The sequence below is a fragment of the Mustela putorius genome, unplaced genomic scaffold, assembly GCF_011764305.1.
Source record: "Mustela putorius furo isolate JIRA1106 unplaced genomic scaffold, ASM1176430v1.1 tig00537227_pilon_pilon_pilon, whole genome shotgun sequence".
Classification (NCBI taxonomy): domain Eukaryota; kingdom Metazoa; phylum Chordata; class Mammalia; order Carnivora; family Mustelidae; genus Mustela; species Mustela putorius.
This window is the reverse complement of record NW_025422368.1, coordinates 38,042,254-38,059,746: the sequence shown is the minus strand read 5'-3', so window position 1 is coordinate 38,059,746 and position 17,493 is coordinate 38,042,254. Positions and strand designations below refer to the sequence as shown.

General features: G+C 38.3%; 1 protein-coding gene across 3 annotated transcripts in view; it reads left to right on the top strand.

Annotated features, from left to right (window-relative positions):
- Positions 1–10,833: 10,833 nt before the first annotated feature.
- CLEC2D (C-type lectin domain family 2 member D) overlaps positions 10,834–17,493 on the top strand; it is a 30,690-nt gene continuing 24,030 nt past the window's right edge. Inside the window, exons 1-4 of one of the 3 annotated variants that reach the window (XM_045073361.1) lie at positions 10,834–10,936; positions 11,408–11,788; positions 12,224–12,273; positions 12,937–13,081. The gene's annotated coding sequence lies outside the window, so the exon portion shown is untranslated. Of the gene's footprint in view, positions 10,937–11,407; positions 11,789–12,223; positions 12,274–12,936; positions 13,082–17,493 lie in introns of those variants that run through there. The other 2 variants (XM_004779708.3, XM_045073362.1) reach the window with 2 other exon arrangements.

The window sequence follows — 17,493 nt, the reverse complement described above, 5'->3', positions numbered from 1 at the left end:
CCCTTCATGGGAATTCATGGGAGAATGTTTTTAGTTATGTTCATTCTATTCATCTAGATGGCACTTTTGCAAAAAGGATATCAGAATTTAGTAATATACTGTCATTATATATGTGTATATGTTATATGCATATATATGTCACAGTACATATAGTGTATATATATATATATATGCACACATATACACACACATACAGAGTAGGCAGACATATAATATATATGATGTTAAAGTTAAATATTTCAGAGAATGAATTATTACAAACTGTGAGATTTAGAAGGTATAATAGTAGCAATAATATTGAGTAACTAAAAAAACAATAAAGAAAGATTTCTTTTTATTGTATCACCTATTTTGGCTTTGAGCTTTTCTAGGTTAATAGTGGGAGTTGGAGTGGGCAGGAAAAGAGGTTTTAAAAAAAGGTTACTTTTGAATGTGAAGAAATATAATAGAGGCCAGAAGATAGCTAGAAATGGAAAAACGAGTGGTAAGAGAATAATTTGGTGCAAGAAGATGAAAACTCAAGAAGCAATATGTGGTAATCATGAGACTAGAGAATCCATTCCAGGCTTATTATATATATATATATATATATATATATATATATATATAAAAGCAGACTAGGAAGCTACAGACCCACCTTCTTCCACTATATTAACAAAAATATATGGGCCAGAACACCTCTGTAGGAGTCTAGAGACCAGCTGAGAAACTGCAGCACCCAGGCTATTATAAAACCAAGAAAACATTCCACCAAAAGATGTAGGATAATTCCTAGCATTTGGTACACTCATTAGTGCCCTTACCCTTACACAGCACATTGTGGAGACATTAGGAGGAAACCCCATGTAACCTCCTTCAAGACTGAGGGTGGGGGGGAAGAGAGTGGACCATGTACCCAACATTCTGGATTGTCTGAAGGCTACTCTATTAACTGGTTTCTGTCTTGGCTACCTCAGAGTTTTTAGGGGACCAGTTCAAGATAAGCTACTCAAAACTGAGGGGAGCAGCAAGCAGGGCTACAGTATTTCAGGCAGATATGGGAGGAAAGGAAATGAAAAAAATTATTCCATTTATAATAGCATCAAAAAGAATAAAATACTTAGGAATAAATCTAATTAAGGACATGAAAGACTTGTATGTTGTAATCTATGCAACATTACTGAAAAAAATTAAATAATAATTATTTAATAATTATTTATTTCCATAAATAAATGGAAAGGCAGCCCATGTCATGTATTGGAAGACTTAATATTGTTAAAAAGTACATACTGCATAAAATAATCTTTAGATTAAATGTAATTCCTATCAAAATCCCTAAGATACCTTTATTTCCTCATGAGTATAAAGAAAAATGGGGTACCTGGGTGACTCGATCATTTAAGCATCCAACTCTTGATCTCAGTTCAGATCTTGATCTCATGGTCATGGGACTGAGGCCCACGTCAAGCTCTGTGCCGTACTTAAAGCCTGCTTAGGATTCTCTCTTTCTCTCTCTCTCTATGCCCCTCCCACCCTTAAAAAAAAAGCAATAGAAAGAAATCATCCTAAAATTCATATGGAATCTCTAGGAAATTCAAATAGACAAAACAACTTTGAAAAAGAAGAACAAAGTTTGAGGACTCATACTTTCTGATTTTAAAACATATCATAAAGCTACAGTAACCAGAACAGTGTGGTACTGGTGTGAAGACAGACAAATGAATCAATAAAATAGGGAACCTAGAAATAACTCTCATGTTTTTGGCTATATGGTCTTCAATAAGTCTGCCAACACTACTCAAGGGTAAAAGAGAATCTCTACAACAAATAATGTTGGGAAGTAGACATGCATAAGAATGATGTTGGAATATTACTTATATTACATATAAAAATCAACTAACAATGTAAGTGTAAGACCTAAATTTATAAAAGTTCCAGAAGAAAACATATAGGAAAAACTTTATAACATTGAATTTGGCAGTGATTTCTCTTATTTGATACCCCAAAAAAGACAACATCACATCTAGGCAAATGAGACTACATCAAACTTTAAATCTTTTGTGCATCAAAGGACACAACAAAGTGAAAAATCAACCTAAAGTGTTGGATAAAATGTTTGCAAGTCATATATCTGATAAGGGGTTAATATCCAGACTATATAAAGAATTTATATGACTCATATACTGCAACAACAAAAAATCAAAGAGCCTGATTAAAAAATAAGCAAAGGAGAGGAGGCGAAAGATGGTGGAGGAGCAGGAGACCTAAATTTCATCAGGTCCCAGCAGTTCAGCTAGATAGTTATCAAACCATTCTGAACACCTACAAACTCAACAGAAGATTGAAGAGAAGAAGAGCAGCAATTCTATGAACAGAAAAGTGACCACCCTCTGGCAGGTAGGACATGTGGAGAAGTGAATCTGTGGTGATATTTGGAAAGATAGACCACTGGGGGAGGGAGCCTCCATCAGCCACTTCCTGGCAAGTGAGAGAGCAGTAGAACACAAAATCAGAACTTTTAAAAGTCTGCTCCAGTGAGGGATGTGGCTCCAGAGGCTAAGCAGGGGGTGGAGCCCTCATGGGAACAGTATGGTCTCAGAACCATAGAAAGACCGGGGGTGTCACAGAAAGACCGGGGGTGTCTGAGTGCGGCAGAGCTCCCAGGTATCAGAACAGGGAAGCCATTGCAAACATGGAGCCAAGGAGGGGCTCTCAGCTCGGTGTTACCTTAAACCATGATCCAGGCAGAGTTGGGCCACTAATATTTGAGAAGGGACCCCACAAGTGGCAGATCCAGGGAGACTCACCTTCCTCCTCTGGGAGAAGCCATGTGGGAACACACTGGAGAAATCTGCTGGGTTTGGAGACTCCAAACACCAGAGATAGAAATGCCTGGTCACAGGCTGGGTGAGCTCAGAGCTTGGCCAGAGACCAGGGAGATGGGAGGGATTGACTGCTTTTCTCTGAGGGTGCACTGAGGAGTGGGGCCCCGAGTTCTGGGGTCCTGCAGGCCAGAGACTGGGAGGCCACCATCTTCATTCCTGTCCTCCAACATGGTATGGAAAGTGTTCAGGGAACAAAAGCTCCCAAAAGCGAATCCAAGCAGATTACTTAGCCTGGCCCCTAGCAAGGGTGGTGCAATTCTGCTTCAGACAAAAATAGACTCCAAATGGATAAAACAGGATGAGACAGGAATCCATCAAAATCCTTGAGGAGAACACAGCCAACAATCTCTTCCACCTCAGCTGCAGCAACTTCTTCCTAGAAATGTCGCCAAAGGCAAGGGAAGCAAGGGCAAAATTGAACTATTGGGACTTCATCAAGATCAAAAGTTTTGCACAGCAAAGGAAAGAGTCAACAAAGCCAAAAGACAACTGACAGAACAGGAGAAGATATTTGCAAATGGCATATCAGATAAAGAGCTAGTGTCCAAAATCTATAAAGAACTTAGTAAACTCAACACCCAAAGAACAAATGATCTAATTAAGAAATGGGCAGAAGATATGAGCAGACATTGCTGCAAAGATATCCAAATGGCCAACGGACACATGAAAAAATGCTCATCACTCAGTATCAGGGAAATACAAGTCAAAACCACAGTGAGACACTACCTCACACCAGCCAGAATGGTTAAAATTAACAAGTCAGGAAAAGACAGATGTTGGTGAGGATGCGGAGAAAGGGGAATCCTCCTACACTGTTGGTGGGAATGCAAGCTAGTGCAGACACTCTGGAAAAAAGTATGGAGGATCCTCAAAAAGCTGCAAATACAGGTACCCTACAAGCCAGCAATCGCACTACTGGGTATTTACTCTAAAGGTACAAATGTAGTGATCTGAAGGGGCACGTGCACCTGAATGTTTATAGCAGCAACATCCACAATAGCCAAACTATGAAAAGAACCTAGATGTCCATCAAGAGATGAATGGATAAAGATGTGGTATATATATACAATGGAATACTATGCAGCTATCAAACACCCCCAAACCTTGCCATTTGCAACAACATGGATGGAACTAGAGGATATTATGCTAAGTGAAGCAAGTAAATTGGAGAAAGACAATTATCATATGATCTCTCTGATATGAGGAATTTGAAAAGTAGGGCAGGGGGTCGTGGAGGGAAGGGAGGGAAGAAAATGAAACAAGATGGGGCCAGGGAGGGAGAAAAACCATAAAAGACTCTTAATCTCAGGAAACAAACTGAAGGTTGCTAGGGGGTGGGAAGGGAAAGATAGGGTAGCTAGGTTATGGACACTGGGGAGGGTTTGTGCTATAGTGCCATGAATTATGTAAGACTGATGATTCACAGACTTGTACCTCTGAAACAAAAAGTACATTGTATGTTAATAAAATTTTAGGGGGACCAGGGGGACTCTGTGGGTTAAGCCCCTGCCTTTGGCTCAGGTCATGATCTCAGGGTCCCAAAAAATGAGCAAAGAACTTGAAGAGATATATCTCTAAAATGATAAAGATATGGCCAACAAGCATATAAAAAGATGATCAACATCACTAATCATCTGAACAAATGAAAAGCATGCTAATTGGTATGAAGTATCAGTTCACACAGTTAGTCTGGTTATTACAAAAAAAAAAATACAAGTGTTGACAAGGATGTGGGGAAATGCAAACCCTTGTATATTGTGGGTGGGATTGTAAAATCCCGCAGCAACTGCTATGGAAAATAATATAGAGGTTCCTTAAATTTTTAAATAAAACTCCCATATTAATCCCATTTTTGGGTATATATTCTAAAGAATTGAAAATAATTGAAAGAAAAGGAGTCCTAAAGAGATATTTCCATAATCATCCTCATAACAGCACTATTTGCAATAGCCAAGAATTGGAAACAATCCATATAACCCTTGACAGATGAATGGATAGAGAAGATATGTTATGCTGACACCTGTCCGAATGGCTGGAATCCAAAAGATAAGAAATATTAAGTGCTGGTGAGTATGTGGAGGAAAAAACCCTCATAAGCTGTTGGTGGGAATGAAAATTGATATAGCTGCTGTGGAAAAGAGTATGGAAGATATGAAAGTGACTCAAGTAACCATGAGTAGATGGATTCAGATAAAGATGTGAGAGACATAAATAAATACACACACACACACACACACACACACACACATATACGTGTGTAAATGTTTTATGTATGTATATATATATATATAGATAGATAGAGAGAAAGAGAGAAGAGAGTGAAAGAGAGAGAGAGATACACAGTGTAATATTACTCAGCCATAAGAAAAATGAGATCTTGCCATTTAAATAACATGGATGGACCAGAAGGTACTATGCTAAGTGAAATAATTCACAGAGAAAGACCAATACACATTATTTCACTCATATGTGGAATTTAAGAAACGAAAAAAAGAAATGAAGAAATGAATAGATAAAAATGCTCTTTTTAAAAGACTATTCATCTGAGAGCCTGAGTGAGAGAGAGAGAGCACATGAGCAGGGGCAGCGGGAGAGGGAGAAGCAGACTCCCCCTGAGAAAGGACACCAGTCTGGGGCTTGACTCCCAGGGGAGTCGATGTGTAATACTGCCTGTGTTGATTTGCTAGGGTGGCCAGAACAAGGTTCCACAGATTGGGTGGTAGAAACAACAGATGAGTTATTTCCTCATAGTTCTAGATGTTAGAAATCCAGGATCAAGATGTCAGCAGGGTTCATTTCTTCTAGGGCTGGCTCTGTGTTTGGATTTTAAATTTTTTTTTTTAAAGATTTTATTTATTTATTTGACAGACAGAGATCACAAGTAGGCAGAGAGGCCAGCAGAAAGAGAGAGAGGAGGAAGCAGGCTCTCTGCGGAGCGGACAGCCCAATGCGGGGCTCGATCTCAGGACCTTGGGATCATGACCTGAGCCGAAGGCAGAGGCTTTAACCCACTGAGCCACCCAGGCGCCCCTGTGTTTGGATTTTAAATGGCTGTCTTTTTTCTGTGTCTTCCCATGACCTCTCTGCAACTGTACCCTAATTTCTTCAAATATAAGATACTATAAATAATAAGGACACTAGTCGGATCGGATAAGGGCTCACCCTAACAGCCTCATTTTAAATTAATTACCCTTCCCCTCTATACAGTCACTTACTGAGGTGCTAAGGCTAGGATTTTAGTATATGAATTTTTGGGGGGGGGGTTAGGGACTATAATTCAATCTAGAACATATTCTAACGAATTTTCCACTTTTAAACTGGGCTAATGGTTATATATGGCTGCAAAAGATGGTTTAGGGTTCTATAACTGAACTTGAAATTATTAATATAAGCTGATCATACTGCAAAAATTAAAGTTTTTATGGGATGCCTGGGTGGCTTAGTTGGTTAAGCTTCTGCCTTTGGTTCAGGTCATGATCCCGTGGTCCTGGGATGGAGTTCCACATCAGGCTCCTTGTTAGTGGGGAGCCTGCTTCTCCCTCTGCCTGCCACTCCCCCTGCTTGTGTTCTCTCTTTCTCTCTTACAAATAAATAAAATCTTTAAAAAAAATTAAAGATATCTAAACACCAACCGAACCCACTATTTAATCCAAGACAAAATACAAACTTTTCGAATAGTTAATGCACTTTCTATAGCTTGTTTCATAATGAGTTATGCCAATATTGAGAACATTTTCACATTATGATAAGAAAGATACTGCACAGAAATGTTTCATGTTTAAGGTTTAGAAATTTCCACTGCAGATAAAATAGGTCAGTTGGCTATGCACAGGAAATACTTACCACAAATACCGTCCTAGAAACATTTCCATTTTTATAGCTATGGTCAGGTGGTGTGCCAGCAACACTAGCCCTATTAGCATTTGCCTGAAGTCCAACCACTAAAATGAAGATGAATATAGTTAGAACCCACATTTATAATGTGCCTGGATGGCTCTATTGGTTTAACATCTAACGTTTGAGCTCAGCTCAGGTCTTAATCTCATTGTCGGGAGTTCAAGCCCTGTGTTGGTCCCCATGCTGGGTGTGGAGCCTACTTAAAGAAAAAAACAAACAAACAAAAAACAAAAAACCAACACCTGTTTATATAACTGGAGAACTGTGGTTATTTTTAGTGTAGCACAGTTCTTTTATCATGTTTGTATTATCAAATATAGAGGAGGTACACGTGATATAAGGCAGCTGCTAAAAATCAAATTCTCAGACTTGATTTCATAAAGTGATATGATGCCCTTGTCATGTGATTATTTCAACAGTCATTTGGTCCATATTTATGAAGCATCTACTGTGTTATTTGTTGGGAGGGTTATGTAGTAAAATCTAAATATAAAATACAAATACACAACACAAAGTTAGCAACAACCAATGTAAAGTACAATTTAGGTTTTCCAAAAAAGTAAAAGCGGTTGGGTAAATTTCCAGCTGATGTGTGGGTGGTTGTGGTATGAGGATGGTGGCAAAGGTAAGAGAATTTATCTGAAGGGGAAAAAAATGGCTTAAAACAAAAGACACTTGGGTTTTGAAAACCATACAACAAAAACCATTGTCTATATTATTTATCAATACATACTTGTGGTAAATTCATAAAAAGCATGCATGCAAATTGCACCAATCTCAGATTAGATTTTAACTTTGGGAGAAAGGAAAGAAAAAAATGGCTTTGGTGGGATCTGTAAATTTTGCTTATTTTTTAACTTGATGCAAGGCAGTTTGGGCACAAGTGTTAATACATGTTATATATGTGAGGGATTATTTTATTGACTCATTCATTTAATTTTTTAGCTGCAAATCCAAAATATGTACTGGGCCATATTTTTTTTGCAATATCTTTAGTCATTTTGCTTATATGCATTTCATAATCAGCAATTTTTATTTTATACAAGTCATAATGTATTTTTGTTACTATAGCAGATTGCCCCAAATTTTATCTCCTTATTTTGTGCATGTGTTTGTGCATATGTGTTATAATTATCTTTTGTATGTGATCTATGTTTTCCTTTTCTGCATAGTCCATAAGTGCACACCCTTCTTTTGGAAAGCTAGAAGCTTTATTATCTTATTAAGGTCTTTAGTGGCAAAAGTTTATCTATCATCTATCTATCTATCTATCTATCTATCATCTATCTATCTATCATATCTATCTTGGTTAAAAATTTACATTGCTTTTGTTCTGAGTGAGTTGAGAATCCTGCTCAGTGCTTTGGAGCCATTTGTAGATCCTTTTTGTAAATTTTCTGTTTTTGTCATTTGACTATTTTTATATTGAATCATTAGAGGATATCTTAATGAATACTTAAAACTCTTAATATATTAAAGGAATGAACCCATTTAACCCAGATTAATATGTAATAGTTATTTTGTTTGTATACTCAAACAGTTAAAGGATATTACCACCTGACTCAAGCTCTTCCAATTTATAACCTTTATACTGGGCATCAATGAATGCGTTAAATCTTCCTATCACCTCCTTTTTTATAGCCAGCAAACTAGAAATATTTTTTATTTTTACATTTTTCTTTGTTGGGAAAAAATGTTTTAATGAATAGTTTATACTCAATGCAAATTTAAATAATCAGAATAAGGACGTTTTAAAAAAGATTAGTATGTATGTATGTATGTATGTATGTATGTATTTATTTAATTTATTTGCGAGATAGAGCACATGAACCAATTCCAGCATGGGGGGGTGGGTTGAAGGAGGGGAAGAGAATTGCAAGCAGACTCCCTGCTGAGCAGAGGCCTGCCATGGGGCTCAAACTCATGACCCTGACATCATGACATCCTTGTATTGTTTCTATGTTAAAGGAAAGGCTTTCAACCTTTCACCATAGACTATGGCATTAGCTGTGGGCTTGTTGTATATGACCTTTATTATATTGAGATATCTTCTTTCTGTAACTGTTGAGAGTTTTTATTATGGAAAGATGTTGTAATTTGTTAAGTGTTTTTCTGGATCTATTTAGATGATCCTATAAAATTTTAATTTAATTCTATTAACATAGTGTTTACATTTATTGATTTGCATATGTTAGACCATCCTTGCTTCTCAGGAATAAATCCCACTTGATCTTGCTGTCTGATCCTTTTCATGTGCTGTTGATCTCATTTTTCTAAGTATTTTGTTGAGAACATTTGTATCTATATTTACCAGGGATATTGCTCATTTTTCATCAGGATAATGCTGGACTCATTAAGTGATTTTGAAAGTATCTCTCCTGTCCTATTTTTAAGAAAAGTTTGAGAAAGATTAGTACTAATTCTTCTTTAATATTTGGTAGAATTCACCAGTGCAATCATCTGGTCCTGGGCTTTCCTGTGTTCTTGTGTGGGTTTTTGATTACTGATAGGATATCTTCACTTGCTATTGGTCTGTTCAGAATTCTAATTTTTTTATGATTAATTCCTAGTAGAATGGAATTTATCCATTTCTATTAGGTTATCCAGTTAGCTAACATATGATTGTTTATAATAGTCTCTTATTATTTTTTTATTTGTGTTATCAAAAGCTGAAGTGAGTCTCTTATAGGCAGCATATTGTTGGATCTTCTTCTTCCTCCTCCTCTTTTTCCCCATTCCTCTTTTCTCATCTCTCCTCTCCCCTCCCTCCTCTTCTTCTCCCTTCTCCTACTCCCCCCATCTTCCCCCTCACTCCCTCCTTTTCCTTCCCCTCCTTCTTCCCCCCTTCTTCTTTCTTCTTTCTCCTCCTCCTCTTCCTTTTCCTCTTCTTCCTCTTTTCTTTTTTCCATTTGGCCCCTCTGTGCCTTTTCATTACATAATTAATTCCATTTGCTTTTAGAGTAATTATTGATATGTAAAGACTTCATAATGCCATCTTATTAATGCTTTCTGACTATTTTGTAGTTCAGTTGTACTTTTTTCCTCATCTGCTGCCTACCTCTGTGAATTGGTGATTTTCTGTGGTGGCCTGATCTGATTTCCTTCTCTTTGTTGTTGTGTGTGTGTGTGAATCTACTATGGTTTCACACAAAAGATTTTATAGATATGAGTGCATTTTATACTGATAGTGACTTAACTTAGACAACATACAGAAACTCTACCCCTTTAGCTTTCCTTTTACGTTTTTAATATTGAAATTTCCCGCTTTACACATCTTGTATTTAAGTATAGTAGCAATAATTGATTTTAATACTCTTTTTCTTTAACATTTGTAATATGGTTCAGTGATTAATACACCATTATGTTACAGAAGTAAAGTTTTTGGAATCTGATTAATTGGAGGTTTGCATTACTGTTTTCACACTTGAAGTAGCAGTCACTTCCTTCAATCTTTACTAGCTACCTTCAAGTGAGAGGTACTTTCTGTTGATCCTGCTCATATTTTGAGGCTTTCTCTGGCCTCGTAGGATATACTTGCTCCATGCTTCTTGTTCCCTATTTTGGCATAATTCTTAAGCTTGTATATTTTTCTCCACCTTCCAACAGAGCCTGTTGGCTTTGGTAACCTCCCTTTTTATTCCTGAGGGTGGTGCTAGAGTTGAAGATTATGTTTCCTCTCTTACCTCAAAACCTAACTTGTTTTCTGCATATACTGTGTCTAATCTAGTTTCCTCTTGCTGCCCTCCCAAGGAGTGCACATAAAGAGCCAGCTACAAATTGGGCATAAGTGTGGGTTTGGTGCTAAGGGTTTTGGGGGTGCCTAGGCACCAGTTGGGGTGGTTCCTCAGGTGAAGTTTTCCCAGCAGCTCTTGGCCAGACTTCCTACTGGAGTCTAGAAAGCAGTTAGTAGGACCGGGTTTCTTGTCTTTTTTTTTTTTCTTTTCTCTAGGAACCGGAACTACTTCTTTTTTTTTTTTTTTTAAAGATTTTATTTATTTATTTATTGGACAGACAGATCACAAGGAGGCAGAGAGGCAGGCGGAGAGTGAGAGGGGAATAGGCTCCTTGCTGAGCAGAGAGCCCCATGCGGGGCTGGATTCCAGGACCCTGAGATCATGACCTGAGCCACCCAGGCGCCCCTAGAAACGGGAACTTCCATAAAGACTCTTGTGTCTGTAAGTATCTGCCCAAGTCAGCATTTTCCAGGCACTGTGGTCAAAAGGGATTGGATTCAGTGAACAAGATCCTCCTGGTTCCACAGCCATTTGGGGTCTGTCCCATTGCCCAATTCCTAGGTGAGTGTGACTTCTGAGTCCCTTGGCGTATGGTGCTGGAAAACACAAACTCCCAAAGCGACACTTTTGTTCGTGGATAGATGCCATGTTTTAAATGTTAAGAGAGGACAAAATGAGGGATTTTTAAGTTGCTATGTCACTTTGTAACTTTTCCAATTTAAATTTTCTCAATTTCATATTTGTTGGCTGATCAAAAGTCTATCAAATGAGTTTATACCTTTGCCAGAGGAAGAATACAGTTACATTTACATTTCTTATATTTACTTTTTTTTTTTTTTTTTTTTAGGTAATGAAAGTTTCAATTGTGGTTCAGTCTTAGTTTTTACTGTTGTAAGATTTCTTTTCTTTTAGGGCACATGGTTTTTAGTCACGCTGCTACAAAGAAAGAAGTAGACCAGAAGAAGTGGTGGGCTGCAAAGCACGATTTATGCAAAGCTCCCAGAAGAGGGAGGTGATCCAACCAGAGTGTCTTAAGTCTAGGGGGTTTTTACAGGCTTGTAGGCGACCATTCTAATATGATTACTCCTCCATGCGCCTGTCATCCAATCAGGTTTTTGTCCACGTGCTCATCTACCAATCAAGTAGTTGTTCACGTGGAAAGCGTGGAGCGCTTCTTCCAGGCTGGTGAAAGATCCTTTCAGGGGTGATCTTCCTTTTCTTCTTTTTCTTTTTTCTTCTTTTTGTGAGAAATGGTTTTCAGACAAAATCTAAATACGAAGACAGTTGTAAAAGGTTTGTACAGGGAAGTTTTTATTTTTGTTTGTTTTTTCCTTTTTTAAAATTTGAATTCGATTAACATATAGTATTAGTTTCAGAGGTAGAGTTCAGTGATTCACCTGCCTTTCTTCTGACTATCCTTATCATTTCATCGTACACAGTTTAATCATCATATGTAGCGCTTAAACTTCATATGAAATAAAATCATTAGTCCTAGTGAAGAATCTATAGTTCCATTCGTTTCATACAATGTCTTCATCTTTTCTGAGATCCTTATTTTAAACTATCCATTAGTTGGCTGGATCTATTTATTTATCAAGTAGTTTATTTTTAGAAAGATATATATTGTGTATGTTGTATTCAATGAGTTCCTAATGTTGTTTGGTTTTAATTTGCGTGAGAACTGAATGGATATAAGAACTTGCCTCACTCAGTATTTTTCTCATACAGTGCTGACATTATCAATTCCAGCCCTTGATGTGACTGTGGCAAAGTCTAAGGTGAGGTTGGCATGCCCCATTGTAAGCAACATACTTTATTTTTATTTTGAAAAATAAGAAGCTTTACCAAGATGTGCTTTATTTATTTATTCAATGCTCAGATTTAGTTGACTTCTTATTTCAGGACAGTTTTTTTCTGTTAATGCTTAGCTGTTTTCTACTGTGGGCTAGTCTTTAGGAATATTGAGTTTATGCATGTCAGAACTCTTTTCTTTCTTAAGAACCACTTTTATAAAATTATTTTTTCCAATTTTTTTCTCACCATACCACATACCCTCCCCAAAGTCCATTTCCTGGCCACCCCATCCCTACCACCCAGCTCCCCTCCAGCAGCCTACAGTTTGTTTCCTGAGATTAAGAGTCTCTTATAGTTTGTCTCCCTTTCTGGTTTAACCCCTTTCTAATTGTGTTGACTTGGTTTGCAGAGTCAGTATTATATCATGATATTTCTAACAATTTTCTTTTATGAGATATCAGTGGGCATTCTTATCTTTCTGATAAGAATATCAGAGGTATTTTTCACCTTCCTTTTCTGTGCTGAGAGCTGCCAGCTTATTTTTCATTTCTTTATTATGTCTTACCCTTTTAATTTTATCTGTTACAGGAGTTCTTTTTCAGTCTAAATTTGTTCCATCCTGTGTTTACCCATCTATCCATTAACAGGCATTTTGGCTGCTTCCAAATTTTCACACTTATGAATATAGCTACTCCAAACAGGCTTGGGCAGGCTTCTCAATGTCCCAGGACCTCAGTTTTTAAATCAACTAATTTGTGTAAATGCCAAGGAGCAACATTGCTGGACCATAGGGTAAGTGTGTTTTGCCAGCCTTTCTTTTCTTTTCTTTTTTTTCTTTTCTTTTCTTTTCTTTTTTTCTTTTCTTTCTTTTCCTTTCCTTTCCTTTTCTTTCTTTCCTTCTTATGATTTTTTTCTATTTATTTGAGAGACAGCAAGCAAGAAAAAGCAGGAGCCAGGGCTAGGGGAAGAGGAAGAGGAAGAAGCGGGCTCCCTACTGAGCAGGGAGCCAAATGCAGGACTGGATCCTGGGACCCTGGGATCATGACCTGAGCTACCCAGGCACCCCAAGCATATTCAGTGTATTAAGAAACTGGCAATATGTTTTTCAAAGTCATGTGTTTTTTATTATTACCTGGTGGTGAAACTTCTAAAAAAAAATCTCAGAGATTAAAATAGTCCACTGGGGGAAAAAAAAAAAAGTGTCCTTGACCTAAGACTGATTTCTGCAGTTATTGTCTTGTTTTAACAATATGAACATACGTAAAGACTGCTCCAACTGGGCAAATCTTACTGTGGGCCGTCCTCAACTTTGAAATCTAATCACCCCAAGGAAATCCAAGAGAACAGGATGGAGAGAGACTTAACCCTAGGGGCAAAGCCCTGCCCCCATCTTTGTTAGGTCAGGCCATACCAGGATGCCAAGTCCTGAGCAGAATTTTACCCCCACTACATGTGTAAGGAAACCAATGACCTGCCAGCCTTCCTGTTTATGAAGTTTTGGTTTCCTGTTCTTCTATTTCAAAGGCTTTTAAGAGAATAGAAAGCCACAGGAGATAAAACTGAAAGCAAGAACTCCCTCTGGGGGTGGTCAACACTTCAGAGGAGGGGGGGCTGGGAAGCTGCTATTGTTCCTGGACTGAACAGGTGGTTGCAGCCCAGAAGCAGAGGCACTGGGCTCAGGGGGTCTGCAGCTATGGAGGGGTCCAGATCACAGATGAGAGAAAGCCACATGCAGAGATCTGCAGCCTTAAGACCCCCTCACCCCCACGAATCACATTCTTCAACTTTGTCCAGAGTTCCCCATTGGTGTGAAAGAGGAACTACCACCAGGAAAGGGAAAAAAGGGGGAGAAAAGAAAATGGCTTCTGGGTTTCTTTCTGACTTTGGCCTCAGGACCTCCCTAGCCTGGTAAACTTCTGCCCTGACCATGGCATTTGAAAAATTTGACCTGACTTCCTCCCCAGATGTTGTGAACCCCTGGCCAGCTTTCTCTCTTCATCAGAGAGTGCAGAGCTTGGAAGGGGGCAGTGAGTAGTAGAGTTCTTGGGACAGGTCCAGGCGTTTGAGGCTTAAGGACTTTTGGAAAGACTGTTGGGGAAACCTGTGTTTAGTGTTCTGGTTCCGTCTCCCCCCCACCCATTATTTCTCAGTCTTCCTTTCTCCCTCCCCCAACTCCTTGGCCTTCTTGGGTTGAAAATTTATGAAAGCTGCTCTCAAGAAGCATTAGTATTTTAAGTGGAAGGCAGAGATCCATTTGGAGCTGGCCCAGGATTCCTTCTTTCCCAAGAACACAAATGCCTCAACTTTGAGAAAGAGATTTGTCTTAAAACTGGGTCTGAGTATGCATATACTCAGGTGGGGTGTCACTTTCTTGTCTTTTCTGGGGCCACCTCTGCCCTAAGAATTGTTGCCCAGTTGTGAGCACAGCCAGTTTGCTCCTCCGGGAGATGGTAAATGGCTGGAGCATTCCAGTCCCTTTCAGGGAGCTCAAGCAAAGAGCAATCTCTCAAAGAGCCCAGCTCACTGTTTATGGCAACTTGAGCTGAGAGCCCCCTCCTCGGCTCACTGACAGTAACCTGTTTCCTACTCCCCTGCTTGGACACTACTCATTCAGGCACCCTCATTCATTCTGTGTGTCCTCAGATCCTGAGACCACAATGACCCACCTAGAATTCTGCCCTTTTCATGCCCTGAACCCCTTTCAGAAAGGGGAACCTCACTAGAGCAGATTTCTAAGTTTTCTGATTTTGTGCTCTGGTGTTATAGCACTTTCTGATAGCCGGCTCATGGAGGCCTGCCCTCACCCCCCCATCCCCCATTTATCTTCCTATATCTCCCCACAGATTCAGGCCTCCAAACCTCCTACATTGCAGAAAGCTGTCACTTTTCTACTTGTAGACTTCCAGATATGTTTTACTACATCGCAGGCTAAATTTGTGGGTGTTCAGAGTGGTTTGATAGATATACAGCTAAATTCAATGGGCCAGATGAAATGAGGTCCTCTACTCTTCCGTCATTCCATTTCTAACCAGCTGTGACCTTGATCAATTATCAAGCCCTTAAGTAGAGTTTCTTCATATGAAAAGTAAGGATAAGATACCAGTTGCTCTGCCCAGTTACAAGATTCAAATGAGCTAACAGATAAAAGTCTTTGCCAGTGTATCTGGCTCATAGTAAATGTTCAATAAATTGTTATTCTTCCATTATAACTCTCTGGAAATAAAAATAAAGTAGCAGCAATAGTTCTGCCACCAGTGTGGGGACATCTAAGTGACATTAAGTTTATCTCCATTTTCCTACTACCCCCAGCAGGAAGTCAGTGAGTTGTTCAAATCAGTTTCTGATAGAGATCATTACTGGTTGAATTACTCATTCAAAGCACATGTGGAAAACATTTCTTCATGGGAACAAGCTTGAAAAGTACATGGTACTTTTCAGAAAGTACAGAAAATGTCTGCATAATTTAGAACTTGCCCATTCTTCACTTTAAAACCATTCTGACTCATTCAGTCAAATGCCACTGAAATTCAGAGTGATCATTCTAATACATATATGATCAGGTCACTGGCTTGCATAGAATCTTTCAATAATTCCTCCTCTGCTCTTATTATACAACCCAAACTCCTAATGATAATTAAGGCCACATAATGTAATTATGTCTCCCTTTCCTTTCCATCTTTAAAATGCCTGTGCTCTCCAAACTTGATACCAAAAAAGAGAGAGAGAGAATATTATATACTAAGTAAATTTCCTAGTAGGGTAAAGCACCAAGCTTGTGAAGAGTTCGAGAAGGTGCAATTGTCAAGCCAGAATTTTTACAGAAACTCCGTGGTGTTCACTGGAAATAATATAGTAGTCACCCCTTATCTATGGTTTCACTTCCTGTGTTTTCATGGACCCTTTTTAAACTGTGGTCCAGAAATAGTCCTCCTGAGATCACCTCAGAAGGCCAGTAGTAGCTTAATGCTACATCTTATTGCCTACATCATTCATCTCACTTCATCTCATCACATAAGCATTTTATCGTCTCACATCATCACAAAAGGAAGAGTGAGCATAGTATAATCAGATATTTTGAAATAGAAAAACGACATCTACATGACTTTTATTATAGTGTGTTGTTAAAATTGTTCTGCTTTATTGTTGTTCATCTTAAGAGATTAAGATTTTATGTGCCTATTTTATAACTTAAACTCTATAGTAGGTATGTAAATTAAAAAAAAAAAACTACACAACATAGTATATATAGAGGGCTTGGGACTCTCTGCACTTGCGGACAATCCACTGGGGGACTTAGAATGTGTTCCCCATGGGTATGGAGGGATTGCTGCATTGCTGTATTAGCAGTTAGAGAAGGAATGAGGCCTCAGCCATCCATGAGTGATCGGGACTATAGTCACATCAGCAGCTGCAGTTCCAAAGACCTGAATTCCAGTGTAGAGGATAAATTCTCTGAAAGAGTGCATCAACTGTGGGTGTGGTGAATGAATAGAGAACTGCAACCATGGAGGAGTTTGGCCAACTCTTCTTAATCTTCATTCCATCAACACATACCATGGATGTACTTTCTGAACTTCCCCATGCTTGTGTTCTCATAGCTGTTATTTACCCAACTGAAACCGCATTATATTGTGTTGCTATTACTTAACCAATTTTCTTATTTCCCAATAAGAGTGTAGCTACATCCAGGAAGAGGACACAGTGACTTCTTCCTGATTGTGTTCTCAGTGCTTTGTGTAGTCCCTGATGGATAGTAGTTAATACCTATTAATTAGTCTGGTTGAATGTATTTTTCTGTTGTTTATTTTTAAAAAATCATACTCTTAATAGTTTGTGGCCAGTTTGATTAAGAACATGTGTAGTCTTTCTGTATCATGGGGTATACTTAATAGTCTTTTGACATAGTTGAATTTGAGTAAAGTAGAACAATGATATAATCTCTCCTGCAAATAACCCAGAAACCTTTGAGATAAAGTACATCGACTCTACAATACAGCAATGATGCAAGTTATATTTAAAGACATTTGGGATTTTCATTCATTATGCTAATTCTCCTATTATGAAATAAAATAGAAGTAGATTTTGACATTTGTGCAGTAGAAAGTAAGGTACGAGATATGTACAATTATTTTGTCAATGTAGGAAATAGATTTAATGCTGGTTTTTTAAATCTTGTTTTTTGATGTTGGGGTTTTTAAATTTTA